This window comes from Lepidochelys kempii, chromosome 9 (genome assembly GCF_965140265.1).
Source record: "Lepidochelys kempii isolate rLepKem1 chromosome 9, rLepKem1.hap2, whole genome shotgun sequence".
Lineage (NCBI taxonomy): Eukaryota > Metazoa > Chordata > Testudines > Cheloniidae > Lepidochelys > Lepidochelys kempii.
The window spans coordinates 62,400,931-62,413,035 of record NC_133264.1 but is presented as its reverse complement, the minus strand read 5'-3'; the positions used below and the strand labels follow the sequence as shown (position 1 = coordinate 62,413,035).

The 12,105-nt window shown below is 55.2% G+C and overlaps 1 protein-coding gene across 6 annotated transcripts in view; it reads left to right on the top strand.

Annotated features, from left to right (window-relative positions):
* Positions 1 to 12,105, top strand: part of KLF8 (KLF transcription factor 8) — an 88,651-nt gene that overhangs the window by 63,778 nt on the left and 12,768 nt on the right. The gene's annotated exons all lie outside the window — the stretch shown is intronic.

Here is a 12,105-nt window from a genome sequence, read left to right as displayed (position 1 = left end):
CTGTTTTCTGCCCATGGGCTGCAGTACTTCGGCTGAATTCTGGGTGTTGGGCTTGACGTGATATACAGTGGGTCAGACTGGATGATCTGACGCGCTCTGTTCTGGCACTTCCTGTCCTGAACTCTTGTGGAATGTTGCTGTTGAACAGTGGCCACGTTTCACTCCAGTGGTGGCTGCATCTCTGTGTGGAAGGGCCCTTGGGGATGAGCACTATAGAAATGTAAGCTTCTGTGGCTTTGAGTGTGATTCCTGAATCTCTGCTGGATACCAGCGAGAGGGAACGTGGGGAATGAGGCTGTTGCAGGCGGTGCGAATCCTATGTCTGATAGGGTCTTTTGGGGTGCAGTATGTTTGTTTGTTTTTTCCCACTTGGTGCTGTCTGTGTGTGGGGGTTTGTGAGGGAGGAGAAAGGTGATGCTGAAGCAGACTGGAGAGACAATTCCATTCCATGGGCCTCATCTCTTGCTTTAGGAAGGAGCCAGGGCTTTGAAGTGCATGGGTGTGGGACAGTAGGTTTGGCTCTGTGTCAGGTCTGGTGTAGTCTTCTCTGCTGTGCATGGATCCGCCTCCTGTGTCCCTGAGGAAATAGCGAGAACGAGCTAGGAAACTCTCACCTGGGCTGAGCTCGGATACCCCAGCAATGAGCGTGTTATAAATACGCTGCTAGGGTTCTGCAGACTGGATTTCAAGCCCCGTGTTGATGCTCAGGAGCTGTGGTGTGTTTATGCCGAGCCTGTGGAATACTTTGGTGTGAAATGCTGGTCCTCCCAGTGCTGTTAGCCTCCAATATAAAGAGCTTTGCTGTATCTTGGCTTGTAGTTTCCTGGCATCTCCATCTCTGCTGATCCCTGGGATCTGAGAGCGCTCGCAATGTTTCCTCCTTTGGAGCCACTTCTGAATGCAACCCTTCGCTTGGTCCCCATGACCTTTGACCCTTGGTGCTGGGAGTCTGGGATCTCCTTGCTGTGAGGCCCCATTGCCCATCTTGGAAGCTGGGGTGACAGTTAGCCCCACGGTAAGGTCACTGAAGCTGGTTGGAAGGCTGGACTGGGCTGCTAGTTTGCTACCAACTGTTGTAGCACGTCTTGTGGGGACCCTTCTAGATGGGTTTTCTATGGGGTCTCTGTATCTTGCCCGTGGGATCAATGTGCTCTGTTGGCTTTGTCCACACTAAGCGTCTGTGCTCCGAATGTTTGTTGGCTGCTGCATGATATAGTGCGCTGTGAGGCACTGCTGAAAGGGACAGCTGGAGCCCGGCCCCCTGGAATCACAGGGCCACATGGCAATGCACTGAGGCAGCACTTCAGCAGGATGGCATGGTGTTGACCACACAGGGATTTCCAGACCCTCTTCTTGCCGGGTGAACTCCTGCTCGCAGGACACAAGCCTGGCTGGCAGCCCTTTGCATCGCCCCCCTCTGTACCTCCCGGCTTCTCCATGAGGGAGCGGGTCTGGGGTCTGTTGCTGTTCATTTGCGACTCTGATCGAACATTAAAAGCAGCTCCCCCTCTCACTCATTTGAGGGGCATTGGGCTCCCCGTTCACACTGTCCCGGGGAGGTTGAGGCAGGTTTGTAGGTACTCCTGGAGGTCACCTCCTTCAAAGGAGCCTGCTGGGTTCCTAACCTGGGGCTCGAGGACAGGTTCCCAATCCTCCATTTCTGGGGCTGTGGGGACACAGCTTGCTCAGTAGTGGGCAGAGGACTGTTATAATAAGCCTGTGTTGTCTAGGAATTCATAGTTCTGTTCCACAGCCTCCCAGGGCCACATGCTGTGACTAATTGGTAGCAACTGTGATGCTCCAACAGCACAGACTACTACCCGTTGAGCTCATGGAGAATCTCCTTTTTGCTGATAATATATAGGGACTATGACACACACTCAGGCAGTTCTGACTGCACCAAACACAGCCTGGCAATTTGGGTCAATAACCAGGGAATGGTATTCCTAAATCAGAGGCCCCCAGGGGAGGGCTGCAGGATTCCTATGCTGCTTTGGAGTCCCCTAGTGGTTAAAGACTGATGATCTCTGGCACATGCATCCCACTTACTGGTTGAAAGCTACAGCTCCTTGTAGCCCATGGCAACTTCCTGTCTAACCCCTCTCCTGCTGCGCTGAGCCGCAGGAGGGGATGGTGCTCGTGGCTAATGATTTCAGAGCTAGCTGACAGAGGCTGCTGTTCCCCGGCTATGCATGCACAGCCATTCTGGCTGGATTTCCAGGTGATTACAAGGAAATGCCAAACCAGCATATCTTGGTTCTTGAACATCCCTTAATCCCCACAGGGATCTGTGCACCATGAGGCAGTGAATAGCTCTGCCTTAACTGGAGAGCACATGCTCTTTTGGGGGCTCAATTCAGCTTCCTTTGACATCCGTGCCCAATCTCCTGTTGACTCAAGTGGTAGCCGGTTGGGGCCCTCACTCCTTTTTTTTTTCTTTTTTTCTTCCCCTTCTTAAGGTATGTGGTTTAAAAAGAAATAAAAAAATCTTCCTTCAATAAACTCCAAAGTGGGGTCTGAACCCTCCTGCTTCAAAGCATAACCTTGGGGGCTGGGAGGAAATATCATGTAGGGGCATGTTCTCCCATAACTGTCTCTTGTGGGGGTATCTTGCACATCTCTCTGAAGCATCCATTGGAATGCGTCCGATGAAGTGAGCTGCAGCTCACAAAAGCTTATGCTCAAATACCTTTGTTAGTCTCTAAGGTGCCACAAGTACTCCCGTTCTTTTTGCAAATACAGACTAACACAGCTGCTACTCTGAAACCTGTCAGAGACAGGATACGGGGCTGGGTGGACTCACTGGTCTGATCCAGTCTGGTGCTTCCTATGCTCCTGGTATTCCTGCTAACAGATTAGATGATTTGTAACAAAATAGCTTTAACCATGGATTTCCTTTTAATGGCTGAGGCAGCTGGCTTCAATTTCAACCCATCAGGCACTTTGGAACAGGGCTGGTCAGTTTCACGTTTCGTCTCCAGTCTGTTTCCCTCTGACCGTAGCCCAAAGCTTCAATATTTGGAATCCCAGCCAGGGAATTTTTAAATTCACTCACTGCTCAAGGGGAAAGAAATACCCTTAGAACTGAAACTCACAAAATCCTATCCACATATGTTTGTGTTAAGTAAGCTTCCTAAGCGTTAACAGCTCATGCGTACGGGGCCTTGAAAGGCTCTGCTCCTGCCAACTTCCTTTGGCGTAGGTAGGTTTCCTCTGTGCTTAGATTCTGCCTGGGTCGAACAGAACCAGCCTGCCTCTGCCCGTTTTTGCCCAAGACTCAATCCGTAAATCCTCACACACACACCCCTTGTCCCCACTACTCTTTGTATATTTCATGCTGCTTCCTCCCAGCCCCTGACCATGCAGAAATACCACAAGGCAGGCTGGGCTTGTGAGACTTCCAGCCTGGCTCTGCAGGCCCAAATCATTGGGGGCGTCTCTGGATCCTTTCAATGGTGGCCCCTTGCTGTTCCCACTGAGAGTTGGCCTGCATTGGCCATGTGCTGTCCCTGGTGGCCCAGAGCAGTAATGCCTGATTGACCATAACAGCTTGCTTCCACTCTTGGACCCAGCCCCTGTTCTCTTTAGCTTGGAGGCTGGTGGGGGTGATGCACTGAGCCTCTGGCGGTAGAGGGGGCAGAGAGCAGCATGGGGCAGGTTGCTCAGTGATGTGCAGAGCAGCGTGGGCAGGAAGGAGTTAACAGGGAGGGGACAGGGGGTGCTCTGTGGAATCCTGCCTTGGTGTCTGGTTTTGGAGAAGGGTGTGAAGCAAAAGGCCTGACAGCAACTGTCGTGGATGGTTTTGTCAGAGACACCTGCACTGCACAGAGTGGGACTGACAGGAGAGGCAGGGCTGGCCAGGAGATAAAAGGCTTGGGGATAGGTGGGGGGCCTGGATCAAAGAGAAATCTGTGCTCTGCCTGGCTGGAGGGGCCTGGGTGTGGAAAACAGATGGGAAGGGAAGCAGAGGGATGGCTGAAGGAGGCCATAAATCTCAAGGGGTGTCGGATGGGCTGTGGTGGAGAAGGGCTCTGTGGGTGGATCAGCCAGGCTGTAGACTGTGGGGTGGGTGGCTTGCACCGGGAGGCTTCTAACCCCCCTGGGATTCAAGCCCAGCTCTGTCTATAACTGTTGGGGGGCAGGCAGGGCCTGCAGAGCGCAGCTAATCCCTGGCCTGGCTGACGCCCTGAGCAGAGCCTGGGGCTGCACATAGCCGGTGGGGCTAAGGTGGCTGCCACAGGGAGCGGGGAGGGGGAAGGAAGCCAGGCAGGCTCTCAACAGGATCTCTGTGTGGGTGGCTCCGCTCAGGGAGTGACAGCCGTGGGTTGGGCCTGTCTCGGCTTGCCTGCCAAGGGAAGGATTTGTTTTGTCACCAGGCTGGCTGCAAGGGCTTGGGCCGCAGCCAGGCAGCACATCAGAGCCACCCAGGACAGTGCACCTATCCAGAGCAGCGGCCTATATGGCGAGGGTCCTGGGAGCGCGGAGATGACTGGGGGAGGGCAATTCATGCACATGAGGTCAGGGCTGGGTTAGGGTGTGAGTCTGACCATCTCCTCCCAGCATGCCCCCACCCCCTGTTTGGGATCTGAGGAGAGGGTTGCGTCTGAGCCCCTGGCTTCCCCAGCCATGCCTCTCCCAGCCATGCCGGCAGCCTTTTGCAAGCATCCTGCAAAGGCTCCTGCTCCTCCCCCCACTTGGGCATCAGCCGCCAGCACTCCTGGGCTCCATGCCAGGTGGTGCCAACTTCTGCTGCCACTGAGTCCCTGCTGCTTCCTAGTGCTCAGCCAAGCTGGGGGTAAAACCGGCTCCATCCTGGGCTCCCAGTCCAGCCTCCTGGCTGCAGACCTCTTCTTCCCTGGGACAATGACCTCCCCTCACAACCCAGCCACCTTCTGGTGCAACTCACCCCTGTGCCTGAAGGGTTAATGTGCCTGAGGTTAACCCTCTCCCAGATCCCTGGCATCCTCTCCCAGTCCCCATCCTGCTGGCCAAGGGCTGGGTGGGATTCTCTTGTGTTCCTCAGCAGCCTGGAAAGCGATAGGGAATGCGCCCCCAAGGAGATGCTCGGCACAGCTTTGCCTAGATAGTGAACTCCTACCTCTGCCCATTCCCCTCTTGCCAACTGGACCCACTGGAGGACATCTCTGTGCCACGTAGCCAGGCTGTGGTGCCCCCTCACAGCCCCAGAGGAGCGCAGTGCTGACTTCCCCACTGAATCTTGTGGGGGAGAGGTATGGGCACCCCCTAGTGAGCAGGGAGGGGATATCGCTGCTCACCCCCTGCTCTTGTATCTCCTGTGGGAGGGGCAGCTGGTGCCCCCCTCACAGGAGTCCAATTGGCCAGGGCGGGAGCCCTCGTCCTCTCTCATAGCAGCACCCCCTCGCAGCCAGGGATGGGCAAATGTTCTGCAAGCTCCATGAGGGTCGTCTCCTCGGGGGCTGCGGGTTGACCCCCACCTGGCCCATCTCTTGGGCCTGCAGGGACAATAAACCGACCCAGCGCTCTCCCCAGCCGCCTCTCTTGGTCCATGCGCAGGCTGCAGGCCCCAGCTGGTTCGTCTTGTACTCGAAGCCAGTGTGCCCAGCCTGGGGCCGCTGTGGCTGCCTTGCTAACGATCAGAAGGGGGTGGCAACCCTGGTCTGTCGGGGGGCCCCTTTGGAAGCTGACAAGTAAATGTTTATGGGAGCCTCAGAATAGAGCCCAGGGTTCTGAGCCCAGCTCCACCTTGGTCCACCCAGGAACCCCCTGATTGCTGCCAGGGGGCAGCTGAGTACCCCACTACTTCACCCATGCTGCTCTGGGCTGTGATTGGCCGTGTCTTTTAACCTTTTGGCTGGGGACGGGATCTCCCCCCCCCCCCCCCCCCGCGCAGCGCTAAGGTGTAACCACAGGGCCAAAAAGGTGGGTGGCTTGGCTGGGCTGGGAGGGAAGAGTTGGATCTGCCCCAGTGACCTCTGGCCATTCTGCAGGGGCATGGAGTTTGGACATATGAGCTGCTCCCTGGGCGCACAGCCGTGATCTAGTTCTCATAGCAACCCGCAGGCCTGTTCCATGCCTTGGGGGTGTGCTGGGGGGTGCTTTTTGTTCCTTCTCTCCCTCCCACTCCCTCCCCATCCCCCAGTGGAGGCTCAGCATGCGTGAGCTCCATCTGCTGCCTCTCCCCAGCCCAGGCCCTGCACTGGAGCACAGTGCCCTAGGCGGGCTGGCATCCAGAGCCAGTGGGGCAGGGGTCTGGCTGCATAGGAGTGGGGCTGGTGTTTGTATGATGCAGGACTCCCCCTGCCCGCCATTGCCCCGAAGGTGCACACACAGCCATCTCCCCCTTGCTCGAGACCTGCACTACAGTCTGAGGTGGTGGGTCAGTGCCCTGGCTTTCTGCCTTCAGAGATCAAGGCTCACATCCTCGCTGAGGTCCTGCATGAGATCCACCATGGTAGCCTCATCACAGTCCCTGCAAAGCCATTCTGCAGGCTGGCCCCCTTCCCCAGTTCTGATCCAGGGGCTTGGGTGTGGAATGGCAGTGGTGCTGGTCTGGAGTGAGCTGCGTAGGGGTCAGGACTGGACCTGCACTCATAACCAGCAAGTCTAGATCAAGTAGCAGCAAAGAGCGAGGTGTGGGGAGCCCAGGACTCCTAGATGCGGGGCTGTGGGTTGGTTGATGGGCAGCAGAGAGCTGTGTGCGGGGAGCCCAGGGCAACCGGGGTGAGATGGGAGTGGGGGCTGTGGGTTGGGATTGAGGGGCAGCGAACAGCAGTGTTAGGCGAAGAAGCACAGGACTGGACTAGTAAGGTGTGATACAGGTTAGGACTAAGGTTCATTAGGAGACCTTTCACATTCTTAAGGCCCAGCAATGCAAGTACCAGCCTGCAATGAGATGAACCACGCCAGCCGCACTCACGGCACAGAAATGCCCTGATCAGGATGCTTCTGGGGCTCTGCTAGCATCATACCATGTTAGCCGTGGAAATCTACTAGCAGGCCCTGGTCTTCAGTAGCCTCTTTCTGGCTCAGAGCCAGGGCACCCAGCTCTTCGGGCAAGCTTCCAGCACCTGGACTTGCAGCACCTGACCTGGGTCAGGCAGAGAATACGTTCCCCTGGCTACTGTCAGGGCTGGTTCAGACTGCACTCGGTTGGGGGGCATTGCTGGGCAAAGGGAAGGGGAGGGGCTGCTCTTTCAAAAGTGAATGCAGCAGTGCTGGTGAAAGGCCCCCGGCTGCCAGCGCTGGAGGCCTCTGTATCCCCAGAAGGGGGACAGGCTCGGGGATGCCGGCTCCTCCCTGCCCACCCTGATCTAGAGGGGAGCTCCATCTCCAGGGTGTCACCATGTCTCTGCTGAGGCTGCCAATAGATTGTGATGTTCAGGGGGAGGCGGGTTAGTACCAATTATTTAATGTTCCCTATGGCATCAAATCTCAGTGCCCCCTTCTTGAGTCACCTCCTCCAAGTCCCGGTGACTCCCTCGTGTCAAGCCATTCTGTGCCACCTCCCAGCTGAGCGGGGGTTGTCTCCATCTCCCTCCCCCTCCCAGCGTTTCCCTTTCCCGCTTCCCTCTGCTTCTTCCTCTGCCAAAGGGCTGGGAGTGAGTTGCTGGATGGAGGAGCCTTGATCTGTGCCCCACATTACTGCTGCTATCCCAAATCTGTCCATGCTTTGGGGAGGGAGTGTGTCCATCCATACAGAGGATTTACTGAGCGTAATCCCTCTGCCAAGCTTCCCCCCTCACCCCGCCCTGACCCACTCTTGCTGAACAGGACCAGACGGCACATCAGAAATCAAGGGGAAAGTGTCCTGAGGACTGTGCTTCTGGGATGTCTGCTGTTTTGGGCGGGGCGGGGCTGTGGTTAGGGCGGGGCGGGGCTGTGGTTAGGGCCCAGGCTGGAAGCGGGAAGGCCCGGATTGTATTCCCAGATCTGCCCTGGAGTCACTGTGTGACCTTGGCTGGTCAGTCACACCTCTGTGCCTTGGTAAACTATGTGTGTAAAAGCTGGATGGGGTGTGTCAGTGTGGAGAGGGGCGGGTCAATGAGCGCTTATGGGGAGAGCTCTCCTCCAATGGAAGTGCCGGGTATTTCCATGTCACTGCATAGGGAATCATGGGATTAGATTGCTCTGTGGAAACATTACCTGCATTTCTAGCCGAGGGCCTCAAAGCATTTCCCAAATGTTAATTAAACCTCATGCCACCTCCTGACAGGCAGCTGAGTATCACCTGACCCATGTTGGGGAAACTGAGGCACAGAGTGAGTCACACAGTGACTGAGGCAGGGATAGAACCCAGGAGTCCTGACTCCAAGCTCATCTGCACCAACCAGCAAGTAATACCACCTCCCTCTCCCCTGCTGGCTTGAACTGGGAGCAGTGTGACTCCACGGATGTGGTGGCTGGGCCTGGGAGCCCTCATCCATGGTGTTACACTCCTTCTTGAATGCTGTCAGTATGTTCCTGCATTCTTTACAGGCTGCCCCAGAGCCTCAGGGCTCTGCGGCCTGATCCTGGAAGGTGCTGAGTGTTTCTTCCTGCCATGCAAGCCAGTGGGAGTTGAGAGTGCTCAGCCCTTGAGAGACCAATAGCGAGGTGTCTACAATTTTGCATCCCGTTTTCTATCTTGGGCAGAAGCAGGTAGACCTGGGTGCCATGCCAGTGGGGCTCAGGAGAGTCCCATAGCACAAGATCCTTCATCCCCCTCATTAAAGAGGGTAGCTGGAGTCCAGTTCCCAGGCTACCCTTACCCATGGGCAGCCAGCACTGTAATGACCTAGTGCAATCCTTAGCCCGCACATGGCATGTTGGCATTGCACATTGGCCCCAAGCTGGTGTCAACGAATGCTCCAGTCAGAAGCGACATGTTACTCAGTGTCTCTGCTCCCCGGGTCTCTCTGTCGCTCCCTGTCCTCCCAAGGGGCTTCCCCATCAGCTTGGCATGGCAGGAGATGACATTTCTAACCACCAGGCCTGGGATCAGAAAATCCACTCAGCTTCTCCGCTGTACGGCGAGCTGGGAGCTGCGATCGGCTGCAATGGTGTTGATGATACACGAGGTTGACTAGAATGCAGGCTGCCGTCTTGGCTTTGCCGGGCGAACAGGAATAGCAACTTGTTTGTGTCAGAAGCAGATCTGACTCAAGGAGCGAATGATTCTCTGACGCGAGCTGCCCTTTAAACAAAATCCACACACGTGCTAGCCTTACTCCTGCAGCATTACATAACCCACAGGCTGATGGCTGAAGGTCACTGGGAGTGGAAGGTGTCCAAATAGCGCTCGGCAATCACACCTAGAGCGTTCCAGGGAGCAGCTTGTGGGGAACTGAAAAATCACCCTTTTCTTGTCCTACTCATCAAATAGCTAAGCACTAAGCTAGGCAGCCTCTTCTGGATGCTTACGACATAAGATGCCGCTATGTAGAGGTGTTCAGTGCAGCACTCAACCCAAGTCTAGCTTGTCCGTGTCAGTCACTCCAGTGGCTAACTCGGCACTGAAGGGATGACTTACTGATTGAACTGCTTTGTTTCCTTTCAAGGGTCGGTTCAGATCCAGGCAGAGTCAAGTCAGCCAAACTAAACTTCCCAGGTGCATCAGTGGCATTCCACCACATTTTGCTGGGTTGGGTGGAATTTTTTCAGATGAGACCTTTGTCACCCGGGTCCTTTCCGCTTTGCATGATATTCAGAATTCCCTGGCCCTTTGTGGTTGCCCCTATATCCTTTGTAACATACTCCTGTTCTCTCGTTTCATCTCTTTGTGCTGTGTTTTCATTGGCCGCTACTCTCAACCCCAGAAGTGGCTGCATTTGCTGCCTGTGTATAGTGGGGCCTTTTGGGATGAGAGGTTGTGACAGACATGGCGATTTCCTGTAGTATCCTTGGAAAAACCTTATTGAATTAAGTTTAAGTATCTTTGGAGTCTGTTCTAGTAGTTGTAACGGTTAAGTATTATTATGGGCCTGGATGATCCAAGGACTATACTGAACAATGTGGCAGACACAAATGGTCTTTTGGGACAATATATGTGAAGTGGTTTTGCTGGGAAATTTGTAGAGGGATATGAATGCAATTCCCTACTCCCAGTTATGCACAAACCCAGTCTTTTGCAGTGGGTGGACCTCTGTCTGCTGATCACCTGTTACATGAGGCCAAGATCAAAGGACAGACTGAACTGTTCTGATTCTGATTGAGGACTGTTGTACACTTGTAACCACAGGAAAGACCTTGTGGTGGGGGGTTTGGAGGGCTGATTCCTACCAGAGCCCTCCTTGGAGTTGGGAGTGAGCTCTGGTAAGCAGGTGTGTAAGTTTTTTTTACTGTTTTTAAGACATGGTCTCTGTGATGCTTTTACCTTAAGAATAAATGTGCTTGCTTAGAGCTGCATGGTAGCTTGTGATTGCTGGCAATTCCAGCTCTTCGGAGAGCAAGCACAGAGCAGACGCTGGCATGTTCAGGCAGTCTGGCTTGCTCAGAATATCCCAGTGCAGGCAGGGAGCTGTGCAGCCTAGAAAACCCTAGCCAGGAGGAAGCGAGATGCAGGTCTGTACCCAAGATTGGGGACGGCTGAGGAACTTAACAGGTGCAGTTGCCCTGGATTGTGACAGAAGCATTGTGTAAGATGAGCTGATTGCATGTTGCAGCATGTGGGAGTCTCCCTACTGGAGAGAGTCATGGAGCCATCCCCACGCCCTGCAGCAGGCCTAGCCGGGGAACCAGGCTGAACTGGTGGGTGGGCGGGGAGTCTCATTTTCTAATTGACTTTGGTCAGGGTGTCCAGCACATTGATTTCAAAGGCCAGGGCTTCGGAGCTGCCTGGAGCTGTGCTTCCTCCCTTCCCCACCCCACCCCTCCTCGTCTGCTCTAGAGTGGCAGGGGAGGGAGGGTTTGGCTGTGGATTGAAGTCATCCCTCTTCTCCTTCCCCCCTCTTTTCTCCACACACCAGGAAGCTCGGTAAAGTGGTACCCCGGGGCAGCATCCATGGGGTGTTTGTCGGGTGTTTTAGCAAGTGCCCCGCTTTGAAGCAATGGGAGCGAGAGAGAATCGTTGACTCAGACCAGGAGCCTAAAGCCTAGTGGCCCTCTGCCAGCTCTGTGTGGCTGCTCCACCCGGCTGGCTCCGGGTCCCGAAGCTTAGGTTCCAAATGGCTCATCCCATGACCCAGATTCACTCCTTGTCTCCCCTCCCACCGAATCTGGGCTCTCTTCCCTGCATGCACACAGGCACACATGCAGTGAATGACTCTTGCCTCCCATCCCCTGGCTGAGGGGATGCCAGACCGGCTGGGTGCATTGGAAGGATCATTCCATTGGAACTGGCGGGGCAGGAGTTCTTTCTTTTTAAAAACGAAATGCAGAAAAAGCCAGAATAGGAATTTCTCAAGCTTACCCCATGAACGCTGCTGTTTCTCATGCCGCGTTCCCGAGGGAGGATGTTGGTGGGCGTGCGGGTAATGCTAGCCTTCTGGAAGCGCAAGGGTTAATGCAAGGGTTCTTCCACGCACACCATGGTACGTCTGGGGCTACGGTGTAACACGGCAGGGTGAATGTCTCCGGCATCTGCTCTCCCTTCTAATCCAGTGTAGTGCTTAGCGGTGTGATGCCCATGCCCACAGCATGGTCTGAGCACAGGACTGGGAGCCAGGACTCCGGCGCTCCCTCCCAGCCTTACCAGTGATTCACTGTGAGCAGTGGGAAACCTGCTCTCCCCCTTTGTGCCTCAATTTCCTTATCTCGAAGACGGGAGTGATGGCCCCTGCCTCCCCAGGTGCTCCAATGCTGTGGAGAGCATGGCCATAGCAGTACCTGGACAGATGGGCGTTGAGAGGCTGAGCTCTGTTGTGCGTCTGATGGCTGCAGTCCAGCTCCCTCCTGTCCCCTGTGTAGTGAGTCTGTGCCGGGGGAGACGCTAGCAATCTGCCAGCAAAATGACCTGGAAGAAGTGGTTGGTTCCAGCTACCTCACCCTTCCCTCCCACACCACAGAGCCAGTACCCTGTGTGTCTCTATCCGTGACTAGCTACAGTGCTGGGATGCGTTTCTTGAGAGCCCATTTGACCCTGCTGCATGGAGCTTTTGTCATGCTGGGCAGTGTGGCCCAGTGGGTGGGGAACTAGGTTGGGAATCT